The 11,474-nt window shown below is 45.2% G+C and overlaps 1 pseudogene; it reads left to right on the forward strand.

Moving 5' to 3' along the window:
- Positions 1–5,452: 5,452 nt before the first annotated feature.
- LOC148216295 (retinol dehydrogenase 16-like) lies at positions 5,453–9,015 on the forward strand (annotated as a pseudogene).
- Positions 9,016–11,474: the final 2,459 nt, after the last annotated feature.

Below are 11,474 nucleotides of genomic sequence, written 5' to 3' on the forward strand. Positions count from 1 at the left end.
TAGTAGCAGCAGCACCAGCAGCAGCAGCAGCAGCAGCAGCAGCAGCAGCAGCAGCAGCAGCAGCATACTTTATTGATTAGTGATTTGACCATATCAAAGCATAGGCATCAGCCAGAGTAAGATACAATAAAATGGAATAAAGTGAGGTACAGTAAAATAGGATAAATAGACTACAGGGAGAGAAAATAGATAAATGTAGTAAGGTAAGACAGAGTAAGGATAAAAAGTAGGATAAAATAGTATAAGATAAGATAAAATAGAGTGCAGACATATATAATAAAATAAATATGAAAATGTGAAAACAGTATGTGAATTCATCACCTTTGCATGCAACCCCGATGTGTTCTATAAAACGTGTTCTCTGTTGTACAGCCCTGTCTGTAAATTTCACAGTTCTAGTGGCTACACATTTGTGCCCTGAAGGAAGCAGCAACTAGGACAGGCAGAAGTGCCATCATGAGTTGGCCTGTGGTCACACATTACCACCGTGTTGCTTAGTAATGGAGTTTCTGGTCCCAATTACTGTCAGAAACCGAGGACTACATATATTGCATTTTGTAAAGTGTCTTTCATGTGGATATTATACCTTAAGGTCCTGTGGTTAACTATTTTTGTCAGCCAGTTTGAATGCTTTTTAGATCCCATTTAAAGACCGTGGGGTAAAGATGTTTTCATTAAACATAAACAGTAAGACTGGTATTATATAAATTACCCCATCAACTGAATGCAATTAAAACGCACTGGCATTTCTTCTTCTAGCCACAGAGTTGTCAGGACCAGTTTAAAACCTGAGGTATCCGCCTCTCTACGGTGGTCCAAAAGGAAGGCGCCATTTGGAAATCGGTTCCATGAAAACAATGGGAAATGTCTAGCGAAGGTTCCTAGCAAGGCATGTCAATCGGACATGGAAGGCACTTTATATTTGGGGGACAGTTTCTGTCACCCTTCTGAACCTCCTTTTAGAGAATTCCAGCAGAAGAGGGCAATTTTCTGTATTTGATGCTTGTGGGAGCAGGACATTGAATGTTGTGGATCCTTGGTCTAAGAACAAGCCCTTTCTTTTGTCCTTATTGCTTTGGTCTCAATCCAGGCAAGAGATGCAGACTTTGGGGTCCACGTCAGCGTGGTTGAACCTGGCGCTTTTTCAACATCAATCTACAATCATCAGCAGGGGTCCTTGAAGACAATATGGCGCCAGCTGGCCCCAGACATTCAAGAGAGCAAAGAAAGAAAGGGCAGAAGTTCTTGAAAATGTGTGAGTTACAGCAGAAAGAGCTTGTGGGGGAGCTCGCATTCAAAAGATATAACATTGGTTATGTTTTGCCACTCTTCCCTTGCGGGTAAAGGCAGCTGAGCTGTGGTGGGGACGCGAGGGGGTCTTCAGTGGGAGACGTGGAAGGACAGCCTTGCAGTGGCCAGCAGGAGCTCTTCCTGCCTTTTCTTTTCTCCCCGGGAATGTCAGGCAGCCAGAAGAGGATTGCACCACATCGGATTTCGGTGATGAGAGGAAAACGCGGAGGACACGGAATGTGGGTGTGTCCGGGATGTGTCGCATCTTACACCTTTTTTGGGAAAGCATAAAGGAAGACTCTGCCGCCGAGAGAGGAGCAGCTGTCAGGTCAAGAGCAAGTGATGGTAAAGGAGGAGCAGTCTTGAACTGCACCCAACCAGCAGCGCAGAAGCTGAAAGAGAAGCAGAGCTCAGCAGCTTCACCACTCCAGCAGCCACGCCGAAAAGCTACAGCCAACCAGCAGCTGGTAAAGTGCCTTCCTTTTTTTACCCCAGACAGATTGAGGAACTGCCAAGCACAGGCTTCAGCAGCAGAGTAGAGCAGCAGTTGACAGCAATAAAGAAGCCAATGTGAAGGTGGCTAAATGGTGGCTAGAGACTTTGGTGTAAGCTGAAGCAACCGAGAAGAACAGACTGTTTAAGAATAAGATGTAGACATAGATGTTAGTATAGAGAAACAGGTAGTCCTCAGGTTACGACAGCAATAGAGAGGGGTATTACCGTCGCTTAGAGATGCAGTCGTAAAGCGCAAAGTCATGTGACTGCGTCACTTAGCGACAGCAATCCTGGCAGTTCCAGTTGCCGGAGTAATTCCAAGACGCATGTGCCATTAAGCAAGAAGTGGCGGGAGTCCCAGGTAAGGAGCATGGGGGCTGCTGCGGGGGTATAGTGGGGGAGGCTGTGGGAGGCCCTGGGCGGCCTGGCACGGGCTGCACCTGAGTCGAGGGGGGCTGGGGAAGGGCTTGGGGGAGCCGGTGGAGGCTGCTTGCAGGTGGTGGGGTTGCCATGGCGGGAGAGACCTACTGAAGCGACTTTCAACCTTCCCTGCTGGCTCTGTCATTGACTTTGTTGTGGGAACCCAGCAGGGAAGGTCACAAATGCTGATCATGTGACCGTGGCTCTCTGTGACCTCGTAATCGCAAGCTGGGCACCTGGCTGCCTGCATTGTGATCACGTGACCGCAGGGGTGGGGCGATGGCTGGAGCTTCGAGGACTGGTCATAACGTCCATTTCTTCAGTGCCATCATTACTTTGAACAGTTGCTGAACAAATGGATATAACCCAAGGTCTACCTGCCCTTGAGGAAAACATACGCTTAGTAATAAGTAAGTTCGTTAAGTACATAAGGTAGACAATAAGTAAGTTTGTTAATTTTTTGCAATAAAAACCTCCCTGGAGAAACACAGGGAAGATGAAACAGCCTGTTTGTTGCTGGTCTGTACCATTTCCCAAAGAACCCCTTCACCGGAGGCTATAAACTGGCAAATAACAAAATAAAACAAAAGGGATCAGAGGAGTTTTTGGGTTGGCTGGGAGGGTCATACGCATGGCCTCCAACTAGAGAAGACGAGAGTGCGCATGTGCTTACCTGTCACTTCCCCTGAATTTGTCAGGCTCAGTTGCTTTCCCCTTCCCCAAGAAGCGAGAGGGCTTGCCCCGCAGCTGATCCATTTCTGTTCTCCCAGGCTACAGGACCTAGCTAGTAGCCCAATTGTGGCAGGGCGTGCCTCCTCCTCCTCCTCCTCGGCTATCTCTATTCCAGTGTTTCTTTACACCTTGGAAGGTGCCCAGGTGGGGTGTGGGAGAAGGCCAAGTCAAGGGTAGCCTAGAGTTGCCTAAAAGCTGTTCCTGCTGGAGGGCTTGACTGTGAGTTACTGAAAGGGGAGGAGAGCAAAGCCAGAGGAGAAAATCCTCCACCTCGCCTATAACCATAGTGCCCTTCCAAACGAGGGCCATGTCCTCCAGCAGTGACTGAAGCCAGATGCAGCCGAGCTAGGTTAGGGATTGGCAACGGGAGATCCCTTTTCTGCTGCCCTTGTTTTGTGCCAGTTCAAGGAAGGGTGAAATACTCGTTTAACTCCAGACGCGGAAGGGCCCCAAATCATAGAGGGGTTGGGTGATTCAATGGGGCATGCGTGTGAAAAATGAGATAGGGACAACAGTCAGTCCTCCTCTAACTAACTCTAAGCCACATTTTCACGAGGAAATTTGGAAAATATGTTCTGGTATATGGAGATCACAGTTGGAACCTTGCCAACTGAGTAACCCGAAACGTTATTGCAAGGTGAAAGGACAATCTCTGGCCATTGTCTGTGTTTGGGGAGGGCGGGGTGGTTCATTTACCAGATCAGTTAATATACCACTGAGAAATATTGCCAGCAATCCAAAATTGCCTCAGCATCATGACTTTTAGACTGAAGAGACAAAGGATGATCTCTTGGGATGAAAGGGAATCTGTCGTGCATTTATTCTCAAGGAAAAAAAAAAAATCCGACACCTTACCAGAAATAAATCTTGATAGGTCATAAGTCAGCATGTAATTTATTTGTGTCCAATTCAGTTTTGGCATTGATTCAGTATGTGTCCATTATATTTATAATTTATAATTATATTATAAAGAATATAATGAAGAAAAAGAAAAGAAATATATAAAGAAGTGACTTCCAAACTTTGTCACAACAAATATAAACATTAATAGCCTTCACGCCCTTAAAGATGACAAACAGATGTCTCTTCATCTCATATCCCATCCCTTATCTATAAGCAAATCCATAAAACATCACCTTTTCAATCCTGGTGTCAGCAAAAGTCTGTAAAGGGTTGCCGGAACAAAAAGTCTTATTTTAACTTTGATCAAATAAACTGACTTTATATTCGTTCCTTTTATTATTAACAGTCTTAATCTTTAGTTCATTCAAATATTGTCATAGGATTTGATTCCTCTACAATTCTTCTTTATCCCATCACACCAACCTCTTCAAGGATGTAACAAGCCTCTTTTGTAAATCCAATAAGAAAACATTTTACAGGTCAATCTCTTGGTTTGTCATTTGTATTTCCCCTTTAATTTTTAAAACTCCAGCCAGTTACGACCATCTCAGCGACTACGCAGTCATGTGATTAAAATTCGATTGGTTGGCAACTGGCATGTATTCAGGGCAGTTGCAGCATCCTGGGAGCCACATGTTCACCATTTGTGACCGTCCCAGCCAGTTTCCAACAAGCAAAATCAATCAGTGGGATTCACTTAACGACCATGTGATTTTCTTAATGACTGTGTTGATTCGCTTAATGACTGCCACAAAAAGTGTCATAAAATTGAGTGCGTTCATGTGATGCCTTGCTTCACTATTGGACTGCTTAACGACGAATTTTGCAGTCCCTGTTCTGGTTGTAAGTCAAGAACTACCTATACTGACACTGTTGATATTGTAGCCACTAATTTCTGGCTCTGTTCTTCAAAGATCTCCTTTAATATTTCCAATGTTATAATGTTTTGTGTCATGTCTTAAGTCTCAGTACAAAAGCAGGCTTATATGTTTTTTTTCCCTTCTCTTTGGAATCTCTGGTCCCCTCTTGTGTCCAGTTCCTAAAAATCATAAAGTCACTTATCTTTCTTATTACTTACAATCCAAGACAGCCAAAACAAGTGTTTCCCATGAGAAGCTATTTATTTTATAATAAATAATATTTATTTATTATTATTAATTCTTTAAGTTCATATCTTATAATAATTTTTTCTTTTGTTCAGAGTTGAAGATAATCTCAGCCGGCAACTTTTCAGACTTATTGTTCCGAAGGTTGCTAATAGTTTTAAGATAGTTAATAGGTAATTTCTGAAAGTGATTAGAGAGGGAGGTTAGCGAATGTAGTGTCCTTTGAAAGGTTCTGCCACAGTTGCGAGCAAGATGGCTGATCCTTTCATTTCCTGGCACTCAAACCCACAGAAAACCAGTGTCCTATGGTCTCCTTGTGAGAAGCAGCTGTCTGGAGCGCATGTGGGTGATCTCCTGTCCTCTCCTTGTACAGAGAGGTTCCAAGGAAATGGTCTACTCACTGGTTCTCCGTCTTACCAATAAGGGCCACTAGCCAATCATTTCACAGTAAAACGTCTGGGCTTCCCAAGCTTGCTATGTGCATCGCTCCTCACCTGTTCACACTGCTTGCTTCTTCCTGGTAGGTATCAGCAATGTGGCTCTTCCTGGCTGCCCTAGTGGGGCTTTACCTCCTTCAATGATGGTACCAGGAGAGACAGATGGTGAAGAACCTGACAGAGAAATAAGCCTTCATCACGGGGTGTGACACTGGCTTTGGGAACCAGCTGGCCAGGCAGCTGGATGCCCGGGGTCTGCGGGTTTTGGCCACGTGTCCCACTCCAGAAGGGGCGGAACAGCTGGAAAAAGTCACATCGGACCAGTTAAAAACCACCCTGCTGGATGTCACCAGCACTGAGAGTATTGTGGCAGCAACTGAGTGGGTGAAAACATGTGTGGGGAACAAAGGTACTGTGCCTGGTTAACTTTTACTCTGTGTCCTCAATGTGCCCCAAAATAACCATTATTGTTTTTATTAACGTACCAATATTATGATGGCTTTCTTGCCTAAATTAATAAGGCATGGCATCTTCTAGAATATTAGCATCCATCACTTTGGATTCCTAGTCTGTTCTACCCTGAAGGACTGATATTTTCTTTAAGATTTGGGGTTAGCAATATTGAATGTATGGAAGCCTGGATGGAAGCCTGGATGGATGGATGGATGGATGGATGGATGGATGGATGGATGGATGGATGGATGGATGGATGGATAGATAGATAGATAGATAGATAGATAGATAGATAGATAGATAGATAGATAGATAGATAGATAGATAGATAGATGCATGGATGCATGGATGCATGGATGCATGGATGCATGGATGCATGGATGCATGGATGCGAATCTGCAAAGATAAGCAAGTGAAGTTGTACCAGTCTTATCTCCTGTGATTCCACAGGACTTTGGGGACTGGTAAACAGTGCAGGTACTGCTAACCCAACAGCTTCCAACGAGTGGCTGACCAAGAAGGACTTTGTATCAGTGCTGGATGTCAACCTGCTTGGGTTAATTGATGTAACGCTTCACATGCTGCCCTTTTTAAGGAAGGCCAAAGGGAGCGTCGTCAACATGTCCAGTGTGCTGGGAAGACTGTCGTTCATTGGAGGAGGTTATCCTATATCCAAATACGGCATTGAAGCCTTTTCTGACAGTCTGAGGTAAAGTAACTTCTGAAGATTTCTCATCAAGACTTCCAAACTACAAGTGGGGCTAGCCCTACCATTGGGTAGAGAGAGGTTACTGATGTGATCGGTTCGGAGGCAGACAAAGGGGCTCAGGTGCAAGATGTCATAGCTGTGTATGCCCGATGGCCTGGCCTGTTTTGGTCAGCCAGTCTGCTAACCTTGGTGGATGGAGTGATGTGGTGGGCAATATCTTGTTCTTTTTGCCTCAGACTCTCAAATGAATTGGGGCAATTTTTATCCCAATGAGGAGGTTGGCCAGCATCAGACATTAACTATACCCAGCAGCTACATCACGATCTGAACCTTTTGTATGTGCCCTCTGGGTTTCTAAGGAGGCGTCCCCTCCAGGCTAGAATGAAAAAGTGTTGGGAAGTGGTCAAGAGGTATGCTGAAGCCGTACTTAATTACGGTTTCAGTAAAAGATACCTTTAAAAGATATATATACTGTGTGTGTGTGTGTGTGTGTGTATATATATACTGTATAGTATAAGTAATCGGAGGGGTGATAACAGCTCAAAACTATCTGATATCATTTCATGTTCCATGAAAGAAAAGATGAATTACAGATGGAAGTAAGCATTAAATAACAATGGAAATAATGAAAAAATCTCATTTCTCATCAAGCCCCCAATTTAGAAAATGGAAGGTAAGAGAGGAGATCAAGGGCTATTTGAAATATGTCTGATTTGAATTGGATATACTGTACAGGTAGTCCTTGTTGAATGACCACCTGTTCAGCGACTGTTTGAAGTTATCATGGTGCTGAATGAGGGGGACTTATGACTGATCCTTGTAGTTGCAACTGTCCCCACAGTCATGTGAACATGATTTGGCTGCTTGGCAACTGAGTCACAATTATGACGGTCGCAGCATCCCCTGGCCACATGATCACTATTTGCGACCTTCACTGGCAGCTTCCGACAAGGAAAGTCAATGGGGAAGCCGGGAAGAGGCCACAAATGGGGATTGCGTGACCGCGGGACGCTGCAACCATGTTTGGATTTACGTCATGGCACCAACTGTGACCGCCAGAACTGCCGTCATAAGTCGGCACGGTCACATGGCATTGCGCCTTACAACTGCGTTGCTTAGTGATGTTGTTCCTAGTCCTAATTACTGTTGGAAAGTGAGGAACTTGCACGTTTTAAGTCTCTTTTTCATGTGGATACTATGCCTTGAGATCCTGTGTTTAACTCTTTTTGTTATCCAGGTTGACTGCCTTTTCGATCCCATTCAGAGAGCACGGGATAAAGATGTTTTAATTGAAAATAAACAGTAACACTGGTATTATGCATTACTACTCTGCGTGGGGCTACCCTTGAAGAGGATCCAGAAGCTACAGCTGGCAGAAAATGGCGCAGCACCGGCAGTTTTGAATGCCCCCAGGGGCACATAGAACACCTGTTACGCAGGCTGCGTGGCTTGCTGGTTTGCTTCCGGGTCCAATTCAAGGTGTTGGTTATTGCTTTTAAAGCCCTCCATGGCACAGGACCAGGTTATCGGAGGAGCCATCTTGCCCCCGTTATATCAGGCTGCCCCACTCGGTCCGGCAGAACGGGCATGTTGCAGACCCTACCAGTCAAGGAATTTCGACTGGCAGGGTCTAGGAAGAGGGCCTTTTCTGCCGTGGCCCCCACCCGTGGAATAAATTACCACCTGAGGTGTGGTGTGCCCTCACTCTCATGTCCTTCGGGAACAGTGTGAAATCTTGGCTATTCGAAGTAAAGCAGTACTTTTTACTGTTTTTGTTGTTTGATTTTAATTGTGAGCTGCCCAGAGTCTCCCTCTGGGGGAGACGGGCAGCATATAAATTTGATGATAATAAAAATTAAAAATAAATAAACTACATAAATGACCCATCAATTGAATGCAACTGAAACACACTGGCAAACACATTCTTCTTCTAGCCAGAGAGTTGTCCTGACCAGCTGAAAACCTGAGTTATCCACCTCTCTCTGGTGGTCCCAAAGGAAGGCGCCATTTGGAAATCGGTTCTGTGAAAAAAAATAGGAAATGTCTAGCGAAGGTTCCTAGCAAGGCATTTCAATCGGACATGGAAGGCACCTTTATATTTGGGGGACAGTTTCTGTCAGCCTTCTGAACCTCCTTTTAGAGAATTCCAGCAGAAGAGGGCAATTTTCTGTATTTGATGCTTGTGGGAGCAGGACATTGAATGTTGTGGATCCTTGGTCTAAGAACAAGCCCTTTCTTTTGTTCTTATTGTTTTGGTCTCAATCCAGGCAAGAGATGCAGACTTTGGGGTCCACGTCAGCATGGTTCAACCTGGTGCTTTTTCAACACCTATCTATGATCCTCTGGAGGAGTCCTTGGAGAGAATATGGCACCAGCTGGCCCCGGACATTCAAGAAACTATGGGCGGAAGTTCTTGAAAATGTGTGAATTAAAGGGGAAAGAGCTTGTGCGGAAGGCTGTTTGGTGGTAACCGAGAAAGTGCTAGAGGGCCAGGCGTGCAGGGCAGCCATGGGGTCATGGTTTAACATGCTTTCCTCCAGTCTGTGAAGTGTCCCAAGAATGTGCCAGCATAACTGCCTCTCTCCCAACAGTCAATTTCTGTTCTCTTTTGGTACTGAGGCTGGCAGGTAGTGCTGTCCTAGGAGTGCCTTTGTAGGAATAGTTCAGGGAAGAGATTTGTGGACTTCCTGCTGGTAAGAAAAAAGCCAATCACATTCCCCCGTGTGGGCTGGGGCTGAGGCTGAGGAAGAAGGTGAGTTTGGGGTGCACAACACACGAGGCCATTCCTCCCTTACCCAGTAGCCACATTTTCCTGCCATGTTCTCATGAACTTCCCTGAGGCAGTTTAATGTCACCTGTAGCTATTCCAGTTTTAAAGTCATGTGTTCCAACTGCTTCCAGTGCCATTTCTTTGTTGTGGATGTGAACTGACATGCTTTGCTGACCCTTTGGTTGCCAAAGAGCTCAGGATGTGGTCAGCAGAAGCCCTGTAGGCTGCCCTCTCCCTGTCATAACTAGTCACTCTTCCCAGTGGGCATTTGCCCAGGGTGTACGGGAGACCAGGCAGCTCGTTCTGCAGAACGCAAAGGTTACCGAGTAGCCTCTTGTCGTGTGGTACAGGTTGTCTTCAATCAGAATTGCCATAAAAGTTAACTGCAATCTGTTGATGGTCGCTGTCTTCCCTCACATAACCTTGAATGTCTGAGAATAAGTCCGTTTTGTCTGTTGAGACACATATGTATGTAATCCAGGACACTGCCTGCATTCCCAGCATGGAAGGTGAAGGGTATATAAAGCAACGGTCCTTGCCTCCTAGGATATGAAGATTGCATGTACAGATTAAGGAGATCAATTTACGGCCTGCCATGTTGCTTTTAGAGTCTCTGGAGTACCAGGGTGGGCCATTTAATAGATAGTCCTCAGGTATGATGCTCAAGTAGGCATAATCGTACAAGGAAGCCCGCACTCTAGCGCTAAAGTTTCCTCATAGAATCCCAATGGATTTGGGATGTTTCATGTTTGTCTCTAAGACTGTTTTTTCTAATTGCACCCAGATGTCAGGAGAGAAGCCAGGAGAGGAATATGGGGGTGGATACACATTCAACAGCACTACCTCAAATGATTTGTATTTAAATTGAATAGCTAGGAGATAGAAGGGGTCATCTCTGAGGACCAGTTCCTGCCCTTGCCAGCCCAAATCTGCCTTGGCAAGTACACATAATCCCCCGAGGCCCATCCTTTTGTCTCGAATTTACACTCTGCTATAGACTGTGATCCAATGCCTAGTAGGTGAGCATCTTTATCACTGGTGGTTAGCCATGTCTCATCAGCGCTATGATGTCAAACATGGAGAGAAATTTCATCAGGTCTCCATCTGACATTCTGTTCTTCCATCCAGCTATGTTCCATTTCAGTAGCCGAATAGAACTTCCTTGTTTATTGTCAGAAGGAGTACCTGGAGATATGTTGGGGTCTGTGGTTGACTCATGTGCAGCTTGTGCCAGGCCTCCCAGGCCCCCCGGCCTCCCCCACTATACCCCCGCAGCAGCCCCCCAAACCCCGCAGCAGCCCCCATGCTCCTTACCTGGGACTCCCGCCACTTCTTGCTCAATGGCCCATGCGTCTTGGAGTTACTCTGGCAACTGGAACTGCCAGGATTGCTGTTGCTAAATGACACAGTCACACGACTTTGAACTTTACAACTGCATCACTAGCCAACAGTAATACCGGTCCCAATTGCCATCGTAACCTGAGGACTACCTATATATCTATACTAACATCTGGCTATGATAACCGGATCTTGCAAGTGTTTTTCATTTTATTTATTACTACAGTCATAGACCAGTACAATTAAAAATGCACAAAACATGTCTAAATAAAAAATTCTTAGCTCTAATAATAGCAAATAAAATCCATATCATAATTACAATTTAGCATCCAACCTAATCCCCGCAGATGGAGACTGCAGCCATGAAATTAAAAGACGCTTGCTCCTTGGGAGGAAAGCTATGGCAAACCTAGATAGCATATTAAAAAGCAGAGACGTCACCTTGCCGACAAAGATCCGCATAGTCAAAGCTATGGTTTTTCCAATAGTAATGTATGGCTGTGAGAGCTGGACCATAAAGAAGGCTGAGCGCCGAAGAATAGATGCCTTTGAACTGTGGTGCTGGAGAAGACTCTTAAGAGTCCCCTGGACTGCTAGGAGGTCAAACCAGTCAATCTTAAAGGAAATCAACCCTGATTGCTCATTGGAAGGATTGATAATGAAGCTCAAGCTCAGATACTTTGGTCACCTAATGCAAAGAGAGGACTCTTTGGAAAAGACCCTGATGCTGGGAAAGATTGAAGGCAAAAGGAGAAGAGGACGGCAGAGGATGAGATGGTTAGATAGCATCACTGAAGCAATGAGCATGAAACTGAACAAAC

This window comes from Python bivittatus, unplaced genomic scaffold, assembly GCF_059951505.1.
Source record: "Python bivittatus isolate LINGU-HERP-01145 unplaced genomic scaffold, Pbiv_v1 ctg000220_np1212, whole genome shotgun sequence".
NCBI lineage: Eukaryota > Metazoa > Chordata > Lepidosauria > Squamata > Pythonidae > Python > Python bivittatus.